Consider the following 22,225-nt stretch of genomic DNA (forward strand, 5'->3'; position numbering starts at 1 on the left):
CTTTGATGTTCCCAAGATTCTGTTAGCGTCTGATGAGAAAGTCGGTTTCTTATTATACCTTCTGATGAAATTTTCTACAAACATCCAAGCCCAATACGAGACTTACTGTACAACCAATGAATAAATGCTCCAGAGTCTCGGTCTCTAAATTACAAAGAGGATAAATGTCATTGTTACAGATTCCCCACTTCTTCAACCTGTCTTTGGTTGGAAGAATTTTGTGCTTCAGTTGAAAACCAGATATCTTTGTCCTTGGCTTCTATATTATTGTACTCTTTACTCAACCAGATTTCTTTCCAGTTGGTCACACTAAGCTTAAAAAAATCACTCCAAACAGTTTCTGCAACAGGAGCAGTAAATTGTGCAGAAATTAAATATCTATATACAGTTTTAACATCAACTTGAGACCAATCTAAAATTGTATCATCATCCACTGATAAAGTAACTGTGTTAAGAAAATGGTTTGGGGGGCCTGCTCTATGTTCTGTTGTGAACTCAGGTTTTATAAACCTGTTTGGACCTGTTGTAATGAGGCCAGCATTAATTGGAAGAATATTACAAGTGTCAGCTAGTCTACGAAATGACATTATTCTATTATTCTCGATTATTTGACCCAGGCAGTTAATTCCACTGCTTCGGAGTACACTACTGTTCAAATCCTTGTCAGCATTTCCAACAATAATTGTATTTTTCCAAAGTGGTAGACTTTTTGTTTCATTGACACAAGAGTAGCAACAGGCGTTTCTAGCACCAACGCTATGGTAAGCTAAAACAAGATCTTTATAATACGGATGTGCTTCACGATGAATGGCATTAGGATTACTGAAAACATACCATCCGAGTTTGAAGTCGCCACTGGTTTTTGAGAAACAATAGTCAAAAAGATACTTCCATTTACCTGAGTTTTGTCTATACCTTCTTGAGACATTGAATTTCTTGAACCCGAACCTCTACTGTAAGTTTGGAAAACTTGCTCAAGTTCGTCAAAATCACCTTCTTCAGAAATAAATATCGTTGTGTCATCTGCGTGCTGTAGTAGTTTGATAGTCTGCTATTCGGCAGAGGAATACCTCTAATAATATGGTTACGTCTTAGTAAACATGCCAAACCTTCAGCACATATCGAATAGAAAAGCGGTGACATTGGGCACCCCGGACGAATACCTCTGGTAACATAAAACGGCTCAGTGATATAATAAACAATGTCTCGAAGAATCATCAGATTGTCTTGAATATTCCTTCCTGCCACTCCACACGACTGATCTTCACCAATGATGACAGGCATTATTGTTTTAATGCGATTACAAACCATTTTTGAGATTATTTTATAATCCACATTTAAGAGACTAATGGGCCTCCAATTTTTCAAATTACTCCTCTCTCCTCGATTCTTATAAAGTAAACGAATCAAGGCCATATTTATGGATTTGGGAAGACTTCCTGTTCGGCTACATTCAGCAATTACTTCTTTAAAATCGTCTTTAATCAGATGCCAATATTTTTGGTAAAATTCTGCCATCAGGCCATCAAGACCTGGTGATTTATTTTTGTTTAATTGATTGACAGCTGAAGTAATTTCTGATTCGTCAAATTCATTCTTCAACTCCTGAATAACATCTTCATCTAATTCTGCATTGTTAATGGAATTGAGAACTTCACTGAAATCTTCATCGACAATTCCTTCACTGGTTTACAAATCGTGATAAAAGGAATTGACACATTGGCACATTTCCAATCGTCCATTTTGGTATTTACCAAATTCGTCCACTAAACAGGAAATGAAATTGTAATTTTGTCTGATTTTTTCAGATTGAAAAAAATACTTGGATGGTCTTTCGTCCTCCATTTAATGAACATGCAACCTGGCTCTAACTCTGTCTAAATCCTTCATCTCAAAAGTTCTGATTTTGTGTTCGATATTACTGATAGTGTGACCGTTTTGCAGCATTCAGATGTTTTGTAAGATCTTTTCGAAGTTGACTTTTGTATTTTTTCTCTTTTTGATATTTTTCAAAAGCGTAATTCCTAATAATTTCTTGAACTTTCCTTTTCCCACTATCTTACCGGTTTAAAATTTGGCACCTGTCTTTTTGAGTTTTCCAAAATGTCCAAAAAGTGTGAATTCACTCAACACACATATTATCATCATCTAACAGGGAATTATCACAAATCCACCTTCCAGAACCCTTGACAACTTCTCTTTTATCAAGTCTACATATAACAGCTAAATGATCCGATAAACCTACGGAACAGACATTTGCATCACTAATACAGTGTATGACTTGAGATTTCTGGAGAAAGTAAAATGTAGTATAATCTACTGCTTCTTTTAAGCACACGATGAAAAAAGGTGTATCCATGATCATCTGGATAGAGAAATCTTCATACATCAACCATATCATGCTCATAAATAACATTTTTAAAGTCATTTGTACTCTTGTCAGCACTTTCCAAATCAATCTGACAGTTGAAATCGCCTGCAGCAATCCAATTAACTCCTTCGTGCAAATACTTGCTAAGATTTTGGAAGAATTTTTTCCTGCGATACATAGAATTAGGCGAATAAATACATAAAATGTTTAGATTTTTTCCCATGCACCAAATATCACATGTTACAATTCTACCATCATTGTCAAAATCAGGATTTTCGAGTTTAATCTGACTTCCAGTCGATGCTAGAATAGCAACTCCTCTAGCGTTACGTTCGCCGTGGCTGAAAATAATTTCCCCTCCCCATTCTTTCCGCCATAAGTCTTCATCCCCCTTAGTACAGTGAGTTTCTTGAAGACAAATGATGTCAAGTTTCTCCCTGCTCAGGTGGTTGAATAAAATTTCTCTCTTTTCTTGGTTTTGAAGCCCAGTTGCATTTAGAGTGATTATTCTAAGCATCGCACATAGTAATATAGCATAGATCATGACATATCGAGAAATGAGATTAAAACATTTCCATACTAACACTTCTGTTGTTGGCGCTCCCCTACCTCGACCTTTCCCTCGTCGGTTTGGTTGACTTAGCTGACTCGGTTGTCTGGACGGTTCACCGTGAGCGTCTTCTGTTGACCTTCGTGCCCATGATGTTCCCTTCTTCCAGGTTCTTTGCACCCCACCCCGAAAGTAAGTTATGTTTTTGTGTCTAGAACTTTCGCGTCTGCGTTTTTCCCATCTGCATCATCCACTGTCAATTCTTGATTGTTTTCTGCCACGACTTGTTTGTTCCCACCTGAAGTTAATTCGATCTCCATGTCGTACTGTTTCTCGATGTTGTCCCCATCTTCTTTGGCCAGTTTTTTCTTGTCTTCTTCTTCACCACTCTGGTCGTCTTCTCATTCCTTCCTTTTCCTGATGTCCGTGGCATCCATGGCCTCGTCCCAGAAACCCTCTATCTTCTTTTTTCGGTGTTCTCTTTCGCTGGGCAGTATTGCGTGAAACAGATTCGCCAATGTTTCTCTCTCCAGCGGTTGTCGATTCTTGTCCGTGTCCCGTTACCTCTAAGGTGTCTTCTCTGGGCTTTATTGTGTCTGTCGTGTCTGTAAACGTGGTTTCTTGCTGTGGGGGATCAAGGGTATCCAAGGTATCATTCAGTGCTCGGTCTTCTTGATCTGCTTCACTTGTTTCATTTCTCGCGTTGTCAACAGGATCCAATTCTATGTCAGTCCCTCCTTCTGCCATGCTTTCTTTTTAAATTAAACCAAGTTTAAAATGTTTCGCTTTTACTGTTAGATTTTGTTGTATTTGTGCTCGCCGGAATTAGTTCTTGTGCTATCAACCACTCTTTGGTTGCTGTCGATCCATGCTATCAATGCTGACAGTTTTGTAATATCTTTGACACTCATTTTATCTAAATCAAGTGACATCTATTTCAAGATTCTTTTAGCTATCATTGCATAACCCATCAAAATCAGACTCACGACCTGACCATGGTACAACCACGTTGATATCTTTTGTGTTTGTTGTCATAGCCATTTGTTGTTTTAATATTAAGAAAAACAAGTTTAATTGGTTTTAAGTTACTCCATTTCTAAAATTGTTGGTGCAGCTTTTGGTCAGGGTTTGGATTGTGTGTTATTCGCTGTTGGCTCAGGTTTTGGCTTTCTGCATTGCTTTCAACACTAAAAGACCTGCACCAAATCCTGCTAAAACCAACCCAAAATAGTTTCCGGTTTGTGAATAATTGTAATTACCGTGTTGTTGCTCATGGTCATGCTCACTCTGGGTCGTTTTAACAACACCAAGTGTTGTTCTTTCTTTTTACGATTATGTTCTGCAAGTCTTTTACCCAGGGCAATTCGTTTGTGATTTTTTACTGTCATATTTTGGTTTTTAGTCACTTTGGTCGGACTTGCTTTGCTCGGGCTTGGTGGGCTTGGTTGGGTTGGTGGGCTTGGGTCGCTTGTGATGCTCGCTTTTGCTAGATTTGCTGGGCTCGCTTGAGTCATGCTTGCTTGTTCCATCACTTGTTGTTTTTGTTACAAAGGAAGAAAGTTTTGTTTCAAAGCTAGAAAGTTTTGTTTGTTCTTTTTGTTGAAACAAAGATGTTTGGTTGTAATTAGTGCTAAAACTAGCAGAGAAAGATAACATCCATACTTGTAACAAACCGTGAGATCGGCACCCATGCTCAGACTGATAATGGGATCTCGCTCTAGATTTTTGGTTAAAGCTTCTTCCGAGTCTAATTTGACGTCATGACCCATAAATTCAATCGGAGTGCTATTCTGAGTGAGCGAGAGTAAAGACTTAACAGACTTTCACCCACTGTACACATAGATACGACTTCCTTGCCAAATTTAGCTGAATAACCATGATACAGTTTTTCTTGTTCTGACGGTGGTAGAGTTTCAATTTCTTTGATTGTGTACTCCTTGCCGAGATAACGTTTAGAATCACCCGCAGTTACTAACGGACAAAGTCGGTCTTTGAAGTCAACTTGGGTTTGCTGGTTTGTTGCGCTCGGTAAACTCCGTAGACTCGGTTTTATCTCAGGTTCCGGTTTTAAAATGGTTTGAAGTCTTCTATTATTAAAAGAAGTAAAAAATGTTGCTCAAACATTGCATCAACACTTGACTGAACAAATTGGTTTTGTTTTAAAAATTTTGATTCAATCGTAAATATTCGTGGGTGTAATACATTAAATTGAGTGCTATAACTAGCTCGATAACTAGCTGAACATATTGCAACATTGCTCCTAATTACAACTTATTATGATTACTCCTTATCATTTATTTACAACAACATTTTAAAAATTCTTACCACTGGCCCTGTGATTTCTGCTTCTCGCGTCATTTGTATCATGATATCACCCGAATAACCTGAGTCCAGTGCCATGCCCAATGTTGTCATTGGTGCTTCTAAAATCGAGCCGCAAACTGTATTTTTCTTTCAGGTACATGTAGTCGGCCATGTCAACACCCATCAAGTTGAGGTCTTTGGTGACGTATTGTCCCGATTCTGTGTCAGAGTCTCCAAAAAACTTACAAGCTTCGTTCTAGTGTTGGTATTTGTATATTCCTTGCAAATAAAGTTGGTTGGGTTTACTCGTAGACAAATCGAGCACACTCACGCCATAGTAAATCAGTTTGTTCAACACAGTTTTAACTTTATACATTTCAACTGACGAGAGATCGCTCTCGGGGAATGGGGTGATGGATTTGTTGTGAGGTTGAGAAACCAAGCGCTTAAAAAGTTTCATATCTTCTTTGTCTGGCAGTAGATGTCCATTGATCCGGTTTCTAACATTTTCCATGGTTTTACCAAGAATCGAGTTATTCATCAGTTTGAAGAAGTCTTTCTCAAAGTCTGAGGTGGCTCGTTTGTGCAACTCGGTGTTTTATCTATATACTTTTTCGTCCAAGGTGCTTGGTTAAAAGACAACATGCGGTGAACTGTCTTCAACTGTAGACCGAGTTTGAGATATTTTTGCAACGTGCTGTAGTGAGCAACATACTTGTGTTTGGTTGAAACTGTAGCCACGAGTTTGGCTACAGAGGTGGTCTTTTCCCGGTTTGTGTGATCAAGTCTTTTTGATAGTGAGACAAACATTCGTTAGATACATGTATCTGAATGTTTTCAGGTGCCATGGGAAAGTTGTTGTGTAGATCGTGCATAAGTTGAGGGTAGTCGAGAGTCACCTCGAGCATGTACCCGGTTCTAGAGTGAGGTGAAAGCTTTTGTATGTATACAGGAGTAAACTTGCTCAGGTCTCCGTCCCAGCAAAAATTACTCTAGGGCAGCGGTTGAGACATGGCCCACCGTAGAGATTGTTAGCATCTAAATAAAGAATGTAAGACGTCGGTTGATTTGAGTCGTAATTTTGAGACCCGGATTGTTGGTTTTTGGCATAACGTTTACCACCTACGCTAGACATATATGGACCACCTCGTTCAAAAAAAGAGGTGTTTATCGAGATCTGTTAAAAGCTCGAGTTGAATACCAGTTTGTTTCAACAGCGCCTCCCAAGAGAGACTTGGTGATGTGATGTGTGTTGGCTGGGTCTAAACCGTAGTTGGTCCTACAAACGCTGCAAAAGTTTTCATAAACGCCTGCTAATAACTTATTCTCAGACTGAAATAAGTCACCGCGCACACACACTTCACTTTGTCTTCTGGCCACCGCTTTGTTTTATTTGCAAGAACTCTTCCGAATATTGCCAGATACCAGAATTATTTTGGGCAAACTGGTAACAAAATTGCATTTTCATTGGGCACACCAGACCCAGCCATGAAATAGGGCACACCAGGCCCACCCTAAACACGGCCCATTAGACCGTGTTAATATTCAGGGCAAACCAGACCCTACGGTTACTTGTTTTAGAGAGCTATAAAAAGCTTCTCTGGATGGAAGTTGAGTTTCATTAAAACGATCAAAACCGTCTGCATATTCATAGGGATAGATGCCTTTTTGTAAGAGCAGGGCTGTGCTGTTGGGAAAGCGATGTTGGAGTAATTTAAAAGCATCATGGGGACAGGCTTTAACCAGATTGTCTAGAGATGCAGCCACAAAATGAAACAAATCGATAAATTGCAGTTGACCCAATCTAAACAAAATATATTTTTCAGAGTTTTTAGCAATGCAGGTTAGTTTGCCTTGGTTAGATACCGAATACCTTGCATGATCAAATGAGCATCGTAGTTTTCTAAGTTGTGAATTACAACTGGAATGTGGGTTTTGTTAGGCTCGACTTGGAGTTTGAGGTTAGAGTAATCGTGAGCTGTGCCTCTACATCTATACGTGCCGGTGATGTGACAGTGATCTCTGACTTTTCTGAACTTGTTAATGGGTTTTCCACACCTCATGCAGAAATAGTCAATAAAGCCTTTGGTGTTTTTAAAACTAAAATCCGTGCATTACAATACCATACATTTTGGTTTTTATATACATGTACATGTATAGGGCATTGACACTGATAGTCTTTGATAGGATATATGGTCTTCTCGCAATCCAACAGATGTTGCATGCATCGTGTTGTTTCGAAGTTCAGGCAACCAGCATAGAGGTTTGGGGTTGGCAAACGTGTGGTTAGTGTTATCTACAGTATTTCTCATGTTAGAGCCTCTATAAAGTTAGTAACAGCATCTTCACCTCTGTAGGTTTGATCATTTGTACAAACACCATCACAGTGTACGACTTTGTAAGAATAACCAGACGGTCTGTGGGATAGGTTTTGACCGTGTTAGCTTCTTGTGTTGACGCAGGTGCTGGCACAGGTTGTAACACAGATTGGCATACTGTAGGTCACAAAGAGAGTGTCTTGCTTGTTTTTATCATTCTAAACTTGAGACAGTTTTTGTCTTTTTCGGGTAACACTACTTTGGAAAGAGTGACGTCTATTCCTTGACAGTCTTCGAAAAAAGTCTAGAAAAGTTTTTAATCCCACAGTAGTGTGCATTTTTGCCATTGCTAAACAAAAGGAGGTTGATTTGTTCTTTGTTTTTGCAGTTTTTAGTCTTGTAGAGGGGGAACACACCGTCTTTGGCAGTAAAACAAAATACGTTTATCGCCAAGTCGTTTTGAGCTTCAATACGCAGTATTTGACACACTGGAGTAGGAAAGTCTACGCCTTGCCATAATGACTCCTTGGTGAAAGTCAAAAAAGTGTACTAAATGGTTGTTAAAGAAATGTCCCAACTCCCTGTTTCTAAAGTTTCCTTGAAATCGATTTGTTCTTTGTTTTTGCAGTTTTTAGTCTTGTAGAGGGGGAACACACCGTCTTTGGCAGTAAAACAAAATACGTTTATCGCCAAGTCGTTTTGAGCTTCAATACGCAGTATTTGACACACTGGAGTAGGAAAGTCTACGCCTTGCCATAATGACTCCTTGGTGAAAGTCAAAAAAGTGTACTAAATGGTTGTTAAAGAAATGTCCCAACTCCCTGTTTCTAAAGTTTCCTTGAAATCGTCTGACATTTCAAATGTCTACTTCAACAGTTTCTAGTTGAATATAGGCTTTGATTGAAGTAATGAAATCTTTACAAAGTACATGTATGTGACCTTGTCGACCTGCAGCTGTGTTTTTATCGATTGTCATGTACTATTAGTAAGAGTTGATGATACGATTGACACGATAAGTTCTTAAATTGACGTTGGCTCGCTTGGACTGTTTGGTGTGTTGACAGGGTCAAGGTGGGGGTAAAGGTCCTTGTAAAGTTCTATCGATATACTGTACTTAGATAAAGTGATTTTTGGATATTTGAGGGTGGGTTAATTCTTTTTTGTTTGGTTTTAAAGAGTTAGCTTTACCTACAGATTTTACACTGTCACTTATACTTTTGTGTTCACAAGAGAGAGATCTTAAGGTATATAACCCTTGACGTTTCACGCTATTTCTTTGGTGTGTGGTCTACATTCCCAACAAAGATGTAATCCGTGTTTACAGGTGCTCCATTTTTTTATTGCGTGCTATGCATTTTAAGCAACCATTAGTAAACGTTTTGTTGGTTTTGAATTTTAACTCCTTAAACTCTAACAATGGTTTTTCTTTGAAGCAAGTGTTACACTTTTTGGTTTCATGTTTGATGGGTGTTGCGAGTTGATTTTATTATATATCAAAATTTTTTTCAGTTTTTTAAAGAGATAGGGTGGTGGTGAGATAAGCGGTTGGGGAGATGAGCGGGTAATGAGATGAGCAGGTGGTGAGATGAGCGGGTGGTGAGATGAGCGGGTAGTGAGATAAGCGGATGCTGAGATGAGCGGGTGGTGAGATGAAAGGGTGCTGCGATGAGCAGGTGCTGAGATGAGTGTGGTGGTGAGATGAGCGGGTGATGAGATGAGCGGGTGCTGAGATGAGCAGGTGCTGAGATGAGCGGTTGGTAAGATGAGTGTGGTGGTGAGATGAGTGGGTGCTGCGATGAGCAGGTGCTGAGATGAGCGGGTGGTGAGATGATCGGGTGCTGAGATGAGCGGGTGGTTAGATGAGTGTGGAGGTGAAATGAGTGGGTGGTGGGAGAGATAGAAGGAGTGTTGGAGAGAGGCGGGAATTTTTAAGATTTTTTTTCCCATTTTTAGGGCTTGGGTAAATACCCAGGGTAAAAAGGGGTCTTCAAATATCCTACGCCCCTGCTCAGTTGGGAGAGCGACTGATCCTATTTGGAGTGTAGAGATATGTCAGATCAAAAAGTGTACAAGTCAGTTCAAACGGGTTAACAGTAAAAACGTAACGACAGGTCCAATACTGTACTACCTGACTGACAGGCCCAAGCGTTCTTTTGTGCAAGAACAGCTTCAAGTGGTACCCGAAGACACTGCGTTACTGCCTGGTTCTGCTGCGGCTTGAGCTTGAGTTGTGAGTGAGCACAGCGAGTGAGTTGTTTTGTAGTGACCGTAGGCTAAGGTATCTATCCTGCCAGACAAAATGTATCGCTTGTTATCTAGCAGATCTGGAGATAGTTTATCTTGAATGATTGACAAAAGCTTATGTTTCTCTGATTTAATTAATCACTGCTTTTAATGATTTTAGATTTGTTTAAGAGACAGTTTTTATAAGATTCTTGGGTTAGGTCTCTGTCGGTAACAATTTTAGTGACTCCTTTGGCTTTCTTGAGCGCGTTCTCGCTGCGCTCACCTGTGAAAATTGAATACATCTTGGGTCTGACACAGACAACTTCCCATATAACTTGCCCACCAAATTCGTCTTTAAATTTCCTCATGACTTTTCAGGTAGTTGCTTGTATCAGGTTGATCTTGGATCTGCACCAGATCCTTGTAGAGATCCTCAGTTTGAAACTCACAAAGCAAACTAACAGTATCAGTATAAAGTAGCTGCACGCGGTCGCCATAACGAGCTTTCAACATGTTGTAATAAAATTCAAATATTAACATCTTTGACAAATCGAGGATGTTTACTCCACAGTACATGTAGATGGGCTTATTAAGCACCACTTTTATTTTAAAAAGTTCCACATAACACATCGCATTCTGGAAATGGTGTCACGCTTTTAAAACTTGGTTTAGCCAACAGCCTTTTAAATTTCTTGGCGTCATTGTGGTCTCTGATCAGCTTGGCACTAAAACGTTTACTTGCCAGCTCCATTGTTTTAACCATTGTTGGCCAATTTAAAAAAGGCTTTCTCAAAGTCTGTGGTTGCTTGTGTGCATAGCTTGGTATTTTTAGCGAAATATCTCTTCATCCAAGCTTGTTGTCTAAATCTGAACACGGGGTGTACTTTTTTTAAGCTTGAGCCCGAGTTGTAGGTGTACCGGTAGCTGCAAAACACGATAGTGCAAAAACTATTTTTACTTTGTTGCGAGTGTCGCTATTAACTTGTTATAGCTTTTGTATTTTTGTAGAGTAATTTCTTTTGATAATCGCTATAGCTTTCTATGCAATGTAGGTATAACGAGGTTTTCTGGTGCAAGGGGGTAATCATTGTGAGAATTGTGTAGGGTACTCGAGATCTGCCTCGAGCATGTACCCATAGTAATCATCGGGTGCTAAATTTAAGATGTGCTCCGTTGTATAGCACTCTACGTATTTTATTCCTTTCAAATTTGCAAAAAGAAGCAGCTGAGACATAGCCCACCCATAGAGATTGTTTGCATCAAGATAGGCAGTGTAGGTGGATAGTTTACCTGGATCAAAATCTTCAATAAATTCATTGTTTGCTTGTTCATAGCGTGCACTTCCCACGCTAGAGATGCCACCGCGTTTGGCACGTTAAAAAAAAACAAATAAACATCAGGGTCTGTAATTAACTTGAGCTGTAAGCCCTTTGTTTTAACGAGGCATCCCAAAAAATCCAGGAGCTGTGTAATAGTTGGCAGGATTGAGATCTTAGTTTTTATAACGCGTGTCTCTAAAGTTTTGAAACACATCTGCCATGTCTGCCAAAGGCAAGGTGTCTGTTTTGACATAAAGGTTGGGATAATCACCCAGGGATGTACAGTTAAAGCTTTACCAGACTTGTTGTTCTTGGGTGTATGCTGATTCACTGATGCTACATGTAGTTTGTAAAGCTTTACCAGACTTGTTGTTTTTGGGTGTATTCTGATTCGCTGACGCTATTTTGTAAAGCTTTGCCAGACTTGTTGTTCTTGGGTGTATTCTGATTCACTGACGCTATTTTGTAAAGCTTTGCCAGACTTGTTGTGCTTGGGTGTATTCTGATTTGCTGATGCTATTTTGTAAAGCTTTGCCAGACTTGTTGTTCTTGGGTGTATTCTGATTCACTGAGACTATTTTGTTACGCTTTGCCAGACTTGTTGTTCTTGGGTGTATTCTGATTCGCTGACGCTATTTTGTAAAGCTTTGCCAGACTTGTTGTTCTTGGGTGTATTCTGATTCGCTGACGCTATTTTGTAAAGCTTTGCCAGACTTGTTGTTCTTGGGTGTATTCTGATTCGCTGAGGCTATTTTGTTACGCTTTGCCAGACTTGTTGTTCTTGGGTGTATTCTGATTCACTGACGCTATTTTGTAAAGCTTTGCCAGACTTGTTGTTCTTGGGTGTATTCTGATTCACTGACGCTATTTTGTTACGCTTTGCCAGACATGTTGTTTTTGGGTGTATTCTGATTCACTGACGCTATTTTGTTACGCTTTGCCAGACTTGTTGTTCTTGGGTGTATTCTGATTCACTGACGCTATTTTGTTACGCTTTGCCAGACTTGTTGTTTTTGGGTGTATTCTGATTCACTGATGTTAGTTTGTAAAGCTTTGCCAGACTTGTTGTGCTTGGGTGTATTATGATTCGCTGACGCTAGTTTGTTTTGATTTGCTAGATTTGTTTTGTTTGGGTGTATTCTGATTCGCTGACGCTATTTTGTTTTAAACTGCTATAAAAAGCAACTCAAGGTGGTAGGTGCATAATGTTTAACTTTCAAACGAGTCCATGTATTCATAGGGACAGATCCCTTTTATCAAAAGAAGCGAACTTTGCTCACCACACGCTTGCGCTTGGGTCCGTTTGAGTTTGTTTTTTGGACACGCTTTTACACGCCTGGCTATCGACGTTGCCATAAAATGAAACTAGTCTATAAATCGAAGCTGGCCTAGAGAAAACGAGCCATACTTTTCGCTGTTTTGAGGAATGCAAAAAATCTTGTCAGTTTTTTCATTACCTTGAAATACATTTTAGGCTTGCACCTTGCATGATGAGATGTGCGTCATAATTTTGTAAATTGTGTAACACGACTGGGATTTGTGTTTCATTGGGAACTACTTTGAGTTGTAAGTTACCATTGGCGTGGGCTGCGCCCCTAAAGGCCCCTGTCATGTGACAGTGGTCTCTCACTTTGGGGTTTTGGCTAGATTTCTTGTTACACCATAAACATCGGTTATCGTTGGGGTCCGGTGAGCTTTCTGGTTTGTCACACCAACAGTGATATTTGTTTTAAAAGATTTAATTTTCGCTGATCCAACAGGTTCAAGCTTGTCCAAGTTGCTAATTTTGATCGCATGTGAGCTGTAAGGGTTCGGGGTTTGAAAGATGTCATTGATCTTTTTGACTTCCAACATCAAAAACTTGAGCCACATTTGGACCTCTGTAGAGCTCTTGAGCCATCGTCTTTGCATCACATCTAACTACTGTGTAATAAACACCACAAGCGACATGTTTTTGAGGGTGAGCTTTGACTGCAATGATAGATTTTACCATATTGTTTGGTAATCTGTGATAACAGTAGTCTTGATTCTCGATATCGATCTGCACGATATCCCGATGTGTGTTTTTACAAACGATATCAACATATCGAAATATTGTGAAATATATTTTCATATCGCATAGACTTAATATGGCGTTCCATAGCCTCAACGATACTCTGATAACGGGCTTGGAACAATTCATGCTGGTTTCTCTTTGAGCCACTGCATCCAGCCGTGAGTCTTTCATTGATGCTATGAATATTCTGCACAAATCAATGAAATCAACTCTTTGAAGACTCCCTCTATTGGGTAAGGATCTTTTCGCAGGCCAGTATGTTAGCCTTCAGGAGAGCAAAGGTTAATAAGCATCTTGACAGCGCCCAGGAGATATCCTTCTGCCAGCCAACTGAACCTCGACATGCTGTGGTACGAACAACATCCCAGAGATCACCCCGTCTGGTCTACCCTCCACAGGCCCTCAGCGACAGCCACAGATCATTCAACATCGCCGGCCTCTTTCTTCAGGCACCCCCAGTGATATGCTGGTGGCCGGCGCCGGTGACTGCTCGGTTTCTCCCGCTGCCCCCAATTTCAAATCTATTGGCGGCCGCCTGCTCAACTTCGCAGGGTTCTAGGGAGAAATTACTTTGCACGAATGGGTGCTCACTTCGCTTACCAACTGCTACCTGGAATTTATGAGTCCCCCCACCGTCCAATGTATCTTTCCGGCCGATTCCAGTTCCAAAAGATCAATCCCAGCAACAGGCTCCGGAGTTGGAGATATCAGCGCTGCTGCAGAAATGCGCCATTGTTCTGGTACAGTTACAGGAAAACCACCAGGGCTTCATGTCAACGTTCTTTCTGACCCCAAAGAAGGAACCGGGGAAGTGGAGGCCGATTCTGAACTTAAAGCCACTCACCGTTTTCATAAGACCGAAGAAGTTCAGAATGCAGATGCTACGTACCGTCCCACGATCACTTCCCGTCCCGACTTGGGCATCGTCCATCGACTTATACAGGACGCCTACCTTCACATTGCCATTCATATACAAGACCGACCATTCCTCCACTTTTTATATCGTCACCTGGTCTACGAGTTCTGCATGCTGCCGCCTAACCTGTCCACTGCTCCTAGAGTCTTTACACCTACAGCGATCAGATGTGCTCATATTTCAGTCCCTTGACCACTGGTTGATAGTCGGACGCTCCAAAATCGAGGCTACCTTGGCGACCAAGACAACGTAAGACCTTGCCTCTTGCCAGGGTTCCTTAGTCAACTACAAGAAGTCCAGACTGACCCTGTCACAAACACCGACTTTCCTCGGGGCAGTTCTCGACTAGAACCGTGGCGTTGTTATTCCCACCGACGAGTGCACGGACAATCTCATGTAGTTCACTCTATTCAGGGGACAACGCTAAGTGAACGCCCGGGCATGGTTCCACTCAGTCTGGTGGCCAGCCGTACCGACCTCATTCCATGGTGCCGGCTTTACATGCGGCCTCTACAGCTCCACCTTCTATCTTACTTCAGGCCGAGCAGAGATTCCCTCGATTGCCATAGGTTCATCTATCAGGCCTGAGTTACCATCACCTGTCGTGGTCAGCCAGGGCCAATTAACCTCAATGCTGGTCTTCCCTTTGTTCCACCTCAACACCAGATAGTTATCACCACTGATGCTTCCAGTCTCGCTTGGGGTGCCAGTCTCCAGTCATATCAGATTTCCAGCTGGTGGGACTCGTCCCTAGTGGGTTCCCACATCAATGTGCTTGAACTTCAGGTGATTTTCGAAGCCCTCATCAGCCACTTCCAGCCTATGATTACAGGCAAAACGGTCTTGGTCTGACCAGACAATGCGACAGCCGTTGCCTACATCAACCGTCAGGGAGGCACTCGTTCTCCAACTCTCTGTGTTCTCGCCTGGCGCCTATTACACTGGACCATGCAGCAATCCAATCTGGTTTGAGCCGAACACTTTTCAGGGGTACAGAACGTCCTTGCCGACGCCCTCTCCCGGGGGCACAGTTCGCCCGACAGAGTGGGCCCTACAACCGGAAATCATTGAAGCTCTTTTTCGGGTGATAAACAGACCTCACTTGCACCTCTTTGCGTTGCACCTGAACGCTCAACTGCTGACATTTTGCAGCCGCTATCTGCATCCTCAAGCATGGGCGGTTAATGCCCTATGCATTTTCACCCCATCTCATTTGCTGCATTCCAATGTTTTCCCCTCTAAATTCTAGCATAACTGAAGGTCCAAAAATCAGAATTTTTCCAAGAAATCAGTTCCTACGTAGCCCAAATCGTGTAGGTATTTAGATATTTGGTCATTGAGTTTGAGAGGTATCAAGTCTTTTCGTTGCTTTATCCTTAACTTTTAAAATACGTGCATATTTCACCTCATGGCATTTGCAGCATTCTGATGTTTTCACCTCTGAATTCTAACATAACTGAAGGTCCAAAAGTTCTAAATAAAAAAAAAATCAGTTCTTTAAGAGTCCATGTTTCAAATCGAGCAGGTATTTAGATTTTTTACCATTTAGGTAGAGAGGTATTGAGTCTTTTTGTTGCTCTACCCTTAACTTTGAAAAATCATACATATTTCACCTTTGCAGCATTCCAATGTTTTCTCCTCTCAATTCTGACATAACTAAAGCTCAAACAGTCTGAATTTTTAAAGAAATCTGTTCCTAAATAAACCAGGCGTTAAATGCCTTTTAAGTTATAGAGGTATTTAGTGTTTTCTCTCCTCTACCCCTAAAAGTACACATGTTAGCCCCTCTCCAGCCCCCGTCTGTCTCATCTTCATTTGATAAATGGATTGTATTCCAATTTGTCACTGGTTTGGAATTGCATTCCAGTACGTGTATTTGCCATTTCCATGTGGACCTATTCTGTCTGTCTGGCAGTGCCCTAATGGGGTGCTGTAACAGTACTAATAGCCAATTTGTCACTGGTTTTGGTCTCCCTGCACAATGACTAGCATTTCTAATTCAAATATGGTAAAATAGAAAACAAAGGAAAGACTTCCATATACGGATGCCACTTGACACCCTGTGCACAAACCCTATGATAGTGGTCTGAAAAATTGTCTTTTCTAAATAAACGATTTGGTATTTTCCCTCATAAATTGAACTTTCCTGGACACATTTTTGCTTTCTGACGGCTATTAATAGAGCACTGTATGAAATAGTTACTGGTGTCTGTATACATGGAACTCTTCCCAAAACAAAAATTGATGGAACTAGCATTTTGCATTTTATTGGACAGACACTTTGTTGTGTTAAACATACCTGTCCATATAGGGCCCATTTGATTTGGTTGATCCAGATGCTGATCAGTGATTTGATACTTGTTTACTGACACCAGAACCTGCTCAGTGGCTGGAGTGAACCAGTGTTAAGATTGATCTATTCAAGATCCAGATCCCGTGTGACACAAAAAGACGCTCACATGGGTATACATTTACACGTATGTACATGCGTGTACCATACTGGAGATGTTGACAGAAAACTTATTCATTGAAGGAGTCTTACACCAAGCAAGTACACATGTACATGTACGTTGCTTGTACGTACACGTACCATACCGGTACATGTACATGTATGTACATACATCTACTATTGTTTCAATCTGGCAGTGCGCGAGTACTGCAGACCATGATGTCATACATTTCAATACACTTCCAAGCCTGTTGCTTGATACATTTCATGCAGTGCAGATGTTTCTTTTAGTTAATTTCTGGCATTTTCCATTTTGACATTTTCTTCCCAGGTGCTATTCACAATTCAGCATGCAGCCTTACATGTACTGTACGTGTACGTCATGTCTCAAATCATCAATTTGATGTAACTCAGAATTTGTGAAGTTTCTGTGCTCTCTGCAGTTTGGTAAGTCTCTTTCCTGTCTTGAACTTGAGAAGCTCAAATTTATGAACTAGGTACCGGTAGGAAACAATTCCATAAACCCACACCACTGATTTTTCCCTGCAGTGATCTACAGTCATCTGAAAGCAAAACCGTGTCATAAAAACATCAATTTTTTCATTGAAAATATTGTGATCCGTGCGCAACTTTTTACCACATTTGGTTCTTCTGAAGTTGGGATCATTTTGTAATGAATTTTGTGATCCACGTGCAACGGTTTATCACATTTGGTTCTTCTGAAATTGGGATCATTTTGTAATGATGTTTTTGTCCGTTGTACCTGTATGAACCCAGCAGCATGAAAACCTGTATTGAGCACCACGCGACCATTCTGAATTAAACTGCCTTGTAACCTTCCACACATACAGGTCTGACTAACACGCTCAGATCCAGCAGCATAGTGCGCAAGAAAATTGACATCTGTGCCGTATTATGTGAATTAAGAAATTCACTTTAAAAATTACTAGTGCAAGTGCAATTTTTTGGGTAAACCTGTGCCAAAAACTGAACTTTGACACTTTGAGCTCGCTCTATCTGTGCTGTGTACAGTACAGTAGGGCTGCATTACACGTATGTGACATGTATCAATACATGTAAAGACAATTGGATAGCAAGATGTTGGCACATTGCTCAAGCCTTACAGTAATATTCCTTGTCACAGGGGATATTTATTTTCATTGGATGTGTTGGCTGAAAGTACATGTAACTGCCACGTTTGATAGACATTTTAGGTATTATTTGACACCTGAAGACCAGGATGCATATTGTGCGAAATGTTTCTGTTGGGAACTTTGTCAGTATTCCTCTTCCGGCCAGAGCAAAATTTGAAATAAATGAAATACAATGGCTTACAAACTGACTCAACTACCAGCCCTATTTTCCTTACAATGTTTATTCAGTATTCATTGTTCTGGTCTGTGGGTTTGTTATCAATGTGCAACAATGCCAAGAGTGTCCATGTACTTGTGTCATGTAAACCTGCCATCGTACTAAAACCTATTCTTTGAATATTTCCTTGCTACATTTTCAGCGCAATGATGCATCTTTTCATATAGAAAGTTTAAAGTGTATTTTAAACTTGAAAGTTTCAAGTGGGGAAAGTAAAAGTTTGGTTTTACAGATTCTCTAGTAAAACAATAGTATCTTCCTGTTTACATGTACCTTTGTTGCATAAAGGGAGAGTCAAAAAAGCACACAGGTAGACAGCCTGAAGTCGTTAGATATTGGCTGAAGATATTGACAGGCTGAAGTTAGCATTGGTGCTTAAGTTGACAGAGGTAGACTGGCCGATGTCGGCCGAAGTGGATACGCTGACAGTAGAGGTAGACAGGATTAATGTCAGCAGAAACAGATGTGCTAAGGTCGGCAGAGGTGGTCACGCTGACAGTGGAGGCATACAGGCTGACATCAGCAGAGGTGGTCACGTTGACAGTGGAGGTGTACAGGCAGATGTCAGCAGAGGTGGACAAGCTAATGGCAGAGTAGACAGTCAGAGAGTTGAAGTCGTCAGAGGAAGACCAGCTGGCATTGGCAAAGATACATCTTGGATATGATGATTTGTGATGACGTGTTATTATTTGAGATTTACCAGTAGAGATTTAAAAGTGCTTCCATCTTGTCATTCTTTAAATCTTGATGGATTCATCATTGTTGAGACAAATTGCTTACTGTTGTTCAAGAAGCTCCCTCTGAATACTTTTTTTTTTCAAAGTTGACCTGTATCAATGGGAATTTCCTAAATTTGTCAAAGTGTAGTTAATTGAGATTTTGTTCATTTTGCATCAATTACTTTATGTTGCATTTTCATCAGGAATATAAATTTGTTTAAATGACTGCAGTGAACGTTACACACAAAAATTCAGCTGTTTGTTAAGTTCCAGTGCTGTAAAGTTCTCGAACAGTTTAAGTGATTCAGCCCAATACCGCTATTCTGAACACCCCTGTACCAAACATTGGGGTATACTGAACATTCTCCTTGGCTCCAGAGTTCTCCATACTGAACATTAAAAGGTCGCTTTGAAAGGAAATACATTTAGGACTGATTTAGAATACTGACAAGTTTAGGAAAATCTGTCTTGCAAAAGATCAGTGCCAACACCGTCAATATCATTGTGTTTAATTTGCCTCAGAAATTGTATTTGATGAGGCTTATTCTTGTAATAATGCTGCATCGTCTTCTCAGGATTTTCTTTTAAATGTACGTGTACAGGTATTACCTGTGGTGGCTCCTGGCTCCCAAATCTATTAGCCCATGCCTCATAATTAATATCTCCCCCATTCACTCCTAAAACAAGATTCAATCCTAATGTAATCAAGAGTCAAGCCCACAACTACCCATTAGACCACTTTCTCTGATCTCCTTGTAAAGACATCAGTTTGTCTTGATAGTGTCATTAGAATCAATGTGTTTTTATTGTACAAGGGGTTAGGATTTTTAGGTACAAGTACATGTACCCGGTACATACATGTACCTTATAGGGTGTAAACTTCAACTTGAGCAGATATCCTAAAAAATTGGTCTTCAAGCTGCACTACTCACTCAATTCTGAGTTCAGCTATAAGCTACCCCTGCAAATCTGAAATGCAAAGTTTGAATTTTAATTGCAACAGGAAAAGCGTAACATTTTGAATTTGTGCATTAATGCAAATTGTTTGGTTGACTGTCATCTGTTTTGGGAGCTAAGAACAACTAATTTGTCCATGGTTTACGTGTATTTAATGGTGTCTATTCTTTGATTTTCGTATTCATGCCAAGAAACTGAAGTGAGACTAGACGCCATCCAGTCTATGCTGCTTTCCTTAGGATGTCACAGCGATGTGAATAATACCAGTCCCCACTACACAGCTGTTTGAGAAGCTCTTCCATCTCAGTGGATGCCATTCCACCCATGTATTCAGTGACCAGGGAATCCCATCCTGGACAACGCACGTAAGGATTTGAGTATGGCGTCTCGTCACTGATGCTCTAATCATTTGTGGACGTTTTCCTACCAACATCACCGCTCCACAGATAGTGCTGTTCTGTTGTTTCTCCAGGAGGCGTTGATGTAGCCCCCCTGTAGATACCCAACCATCCTACATGCATGTGTGTTACCTGTCTCTTGATGCCATTGATGTTATGCTCCGGCATACGCCTTGCCATTGATACCAGTTCCTAGTGGCTACTTTTCTGCAGTGGTCCCTTCTGTGCCGGTGTTGCATCTCGCGAATGCGAGTAGTGTGTTTACTAAATCAAAGCTTTTGACATTATGCATTGCCCAAACCATTGTCATAAAAGTTGTGGACTATGCTTGAAATTGCTATTTGAACTAGAAATCCAAGAGAATACTTTATTTTTGGCTGGGTCCGCACGTGGATAGGGTTTTTAGTCCCTATCTGATTCCGTGGGTTTTACCGAGAAAATTCCTCTGGGTTTTTCTTCCCACCTCAAAACTGTAACTGCTTCTCATTGTGTCCTCACAGCAGGTTTCTTCAGGCTTGCGAGCCACAGTGCCAAGGGTACTTTTTAGGAATCCTTTGTGTCATTATCAGAAATAAATAATAATAATAATTTCCCAAGAACCTTGCGGGTAGCCATTTCATAATCAAAAACCCATCCTCTTTTTGAATTCAGTAGAAATCTATTTGCCTTTTTAAAATTTTTGTTTGAAGTTGTATGGATTTCATATTGAAATAGGCTTTTTGGTATCAACTTTGGAAAAACCAGCGAACCAAAACATCTAGAAAAGCTGTAAATTTTTAAAATTTTCTGTCCTCTTGTGAGCTGTCCAGTGAAAGTGCAGAAGACAACTGCATGTTTTTTGGTGGACATGTATTCCTTTTTTTCTGTTTTGCATTTTTACATATTCTGTCAGTCTTTTATTAAAGTCTCACCCTGACAGGTTAGTTTAGCATGCTTGAATAAAAGAATAATTTGACGTTTTTGTTAAACCCTTGCTTTTACTGACCCAATTTCAAATGCAGGTATTGTGTGGCTTCCCACAGCTTGCTGGCTATTGAGGGACATACATCATTGGCTTCCAGTAAACTAAGAACAGAGCAGTTGATCATCTCTGTCATCTCATCAAACAGCAGTTTTAGATGCCTTACAGATTTCACATTTAAGGTGAGCGAGATTTCTTTTGTAATTTGAGAAGAAGCTCAGCATTTGGGAAAAAGATTGTAATTTCATACACGATGTTTGTCTAACACAAACTCGATTGGCCTGCAGTGGACAGCATCGTGACAGAAATATTGTCAAATATTATACCACTGACTTTCAAGAGTCGATACTTATGGCGGTGTTGAAAGTTGGTCGATAATCTTGCTTTTTCAAAAGTCAGGGTTTCAGCTGTAAATAATACCATCAAGTGGTTTTCTGGTAAATTAAGAAGTTGCAATCTGTAGCTTCTTTGGATTTTTTATCATATGATTTAATAGTTAACATAGAATTGAAAAACGACTTCCTCTTGGTGTGAGTCTTGAATGTAGGATGGATTGGGGATTTATGTGGATGTGGGTTTTGATTATGTTTTGAAACACAACTGCCAAAACAGCAGCTGAAAACCAAGAGATGAATAGGCAACTTTATTTGGAGGTCGACGAAAAAAGGACTGTCCCAAAATATTACTTTATTTTCAGTTTTATTGAATATTTCCAGCAGATGAATCATTTATAATTGACCTTGCCAATTGGTATACAAGCTTAAAGACACGAATTTCACATGGCCGTCAGATTTAGTTTATTGGACATTTTTTTACTTTCCCTTTCTTTGCATCATATTTCTCCAAAATACTCTTTTCCCACAAAAGGTAAAAAAACAAGTTGTATGAAAGGAATCCACATTGTGTACCACATTCCCTCCTCTATACGTCGGTCTCAGCAGGAAGTGACATATTCCGTATAGTTGCTGCACCACAAACTGACTTATCGTGTGTACAAAGTCTATGGATGGTATGTCACTTTGTGGTGAACCCAACAAATTATGTATCTTTTTGCACGGACACCTTGCAGTGGACTTTAATACTTAAAGTAATTTGTAAAGAACTGTTGATTATGCAGACATCCCATGTCCCCCTTATGTTACCTTTGTTGCAGGCAGAGATAGTCACAAATGCACAGAGAGATGCTGATGTCAGCAGAGGTAGATGTGCTGAAGTCGGCAGACGTGCCAAAGTCGGCAGAGGCAGACAAGCTGATGTTGATTGAGGTACGTTGTGGATATGATGTTTTATATCTGTTATCCGTGATATTT

At 40.3% G+C, this 22,225-nt stretch overlaps 1 long non-coding RNA gene across 9 annotated transcripts in view; it reads left to right on the forward strand.

The window, feature by feature from the left end:
- LOC110990708 (uncharacterized) overlaps positions 1–22,225 on the forward strand; it is an 83,190-nt gene that overhangs the window by 59,985 nt on the left and 980 nt on the right. For 6 of the 9 annotated variants that reach the window (XR_015424890.1, XR_015424893.1, XR_015424894.1 and 3 more), the window contains 4 exons: positions 16,841–16,956; positions 19,748–19,921; positions 20,956–21,097; positions 22,069–22,180. This is a non-coding gene — a long non-coding RNA (uncharacterized LOC110990708). Of the gene's footprint in view, positions 1–3,014; positions 3,114–16,840; positions 16,957–18,702; positions 19,922–20,955; positions 21,098–22,068; positions 22,181–22,225 lie in introns of those variants that run through there. The other 3 variants (XR_015424891.1, XR_015424898.1, XR_015424892.1) reach the window with 3 other exon arrangements.

The sequence above is a fragment of the Acanthaster planci genome, linkage group LG03, assembly GCF_054643075.1.
Source record: "Acanthaster planci isolate LZ-2023a linkage group LG03, COTS_SCS, whole genome shotgun sequence".
In the NCBI taxonomy this organism is placed as follows: Eukaryota; Metazoa; Echinodermata; class Asteroidea; order Valvatida; family Acanthasteridae; genus Acanthaster; species Acanthaster planci.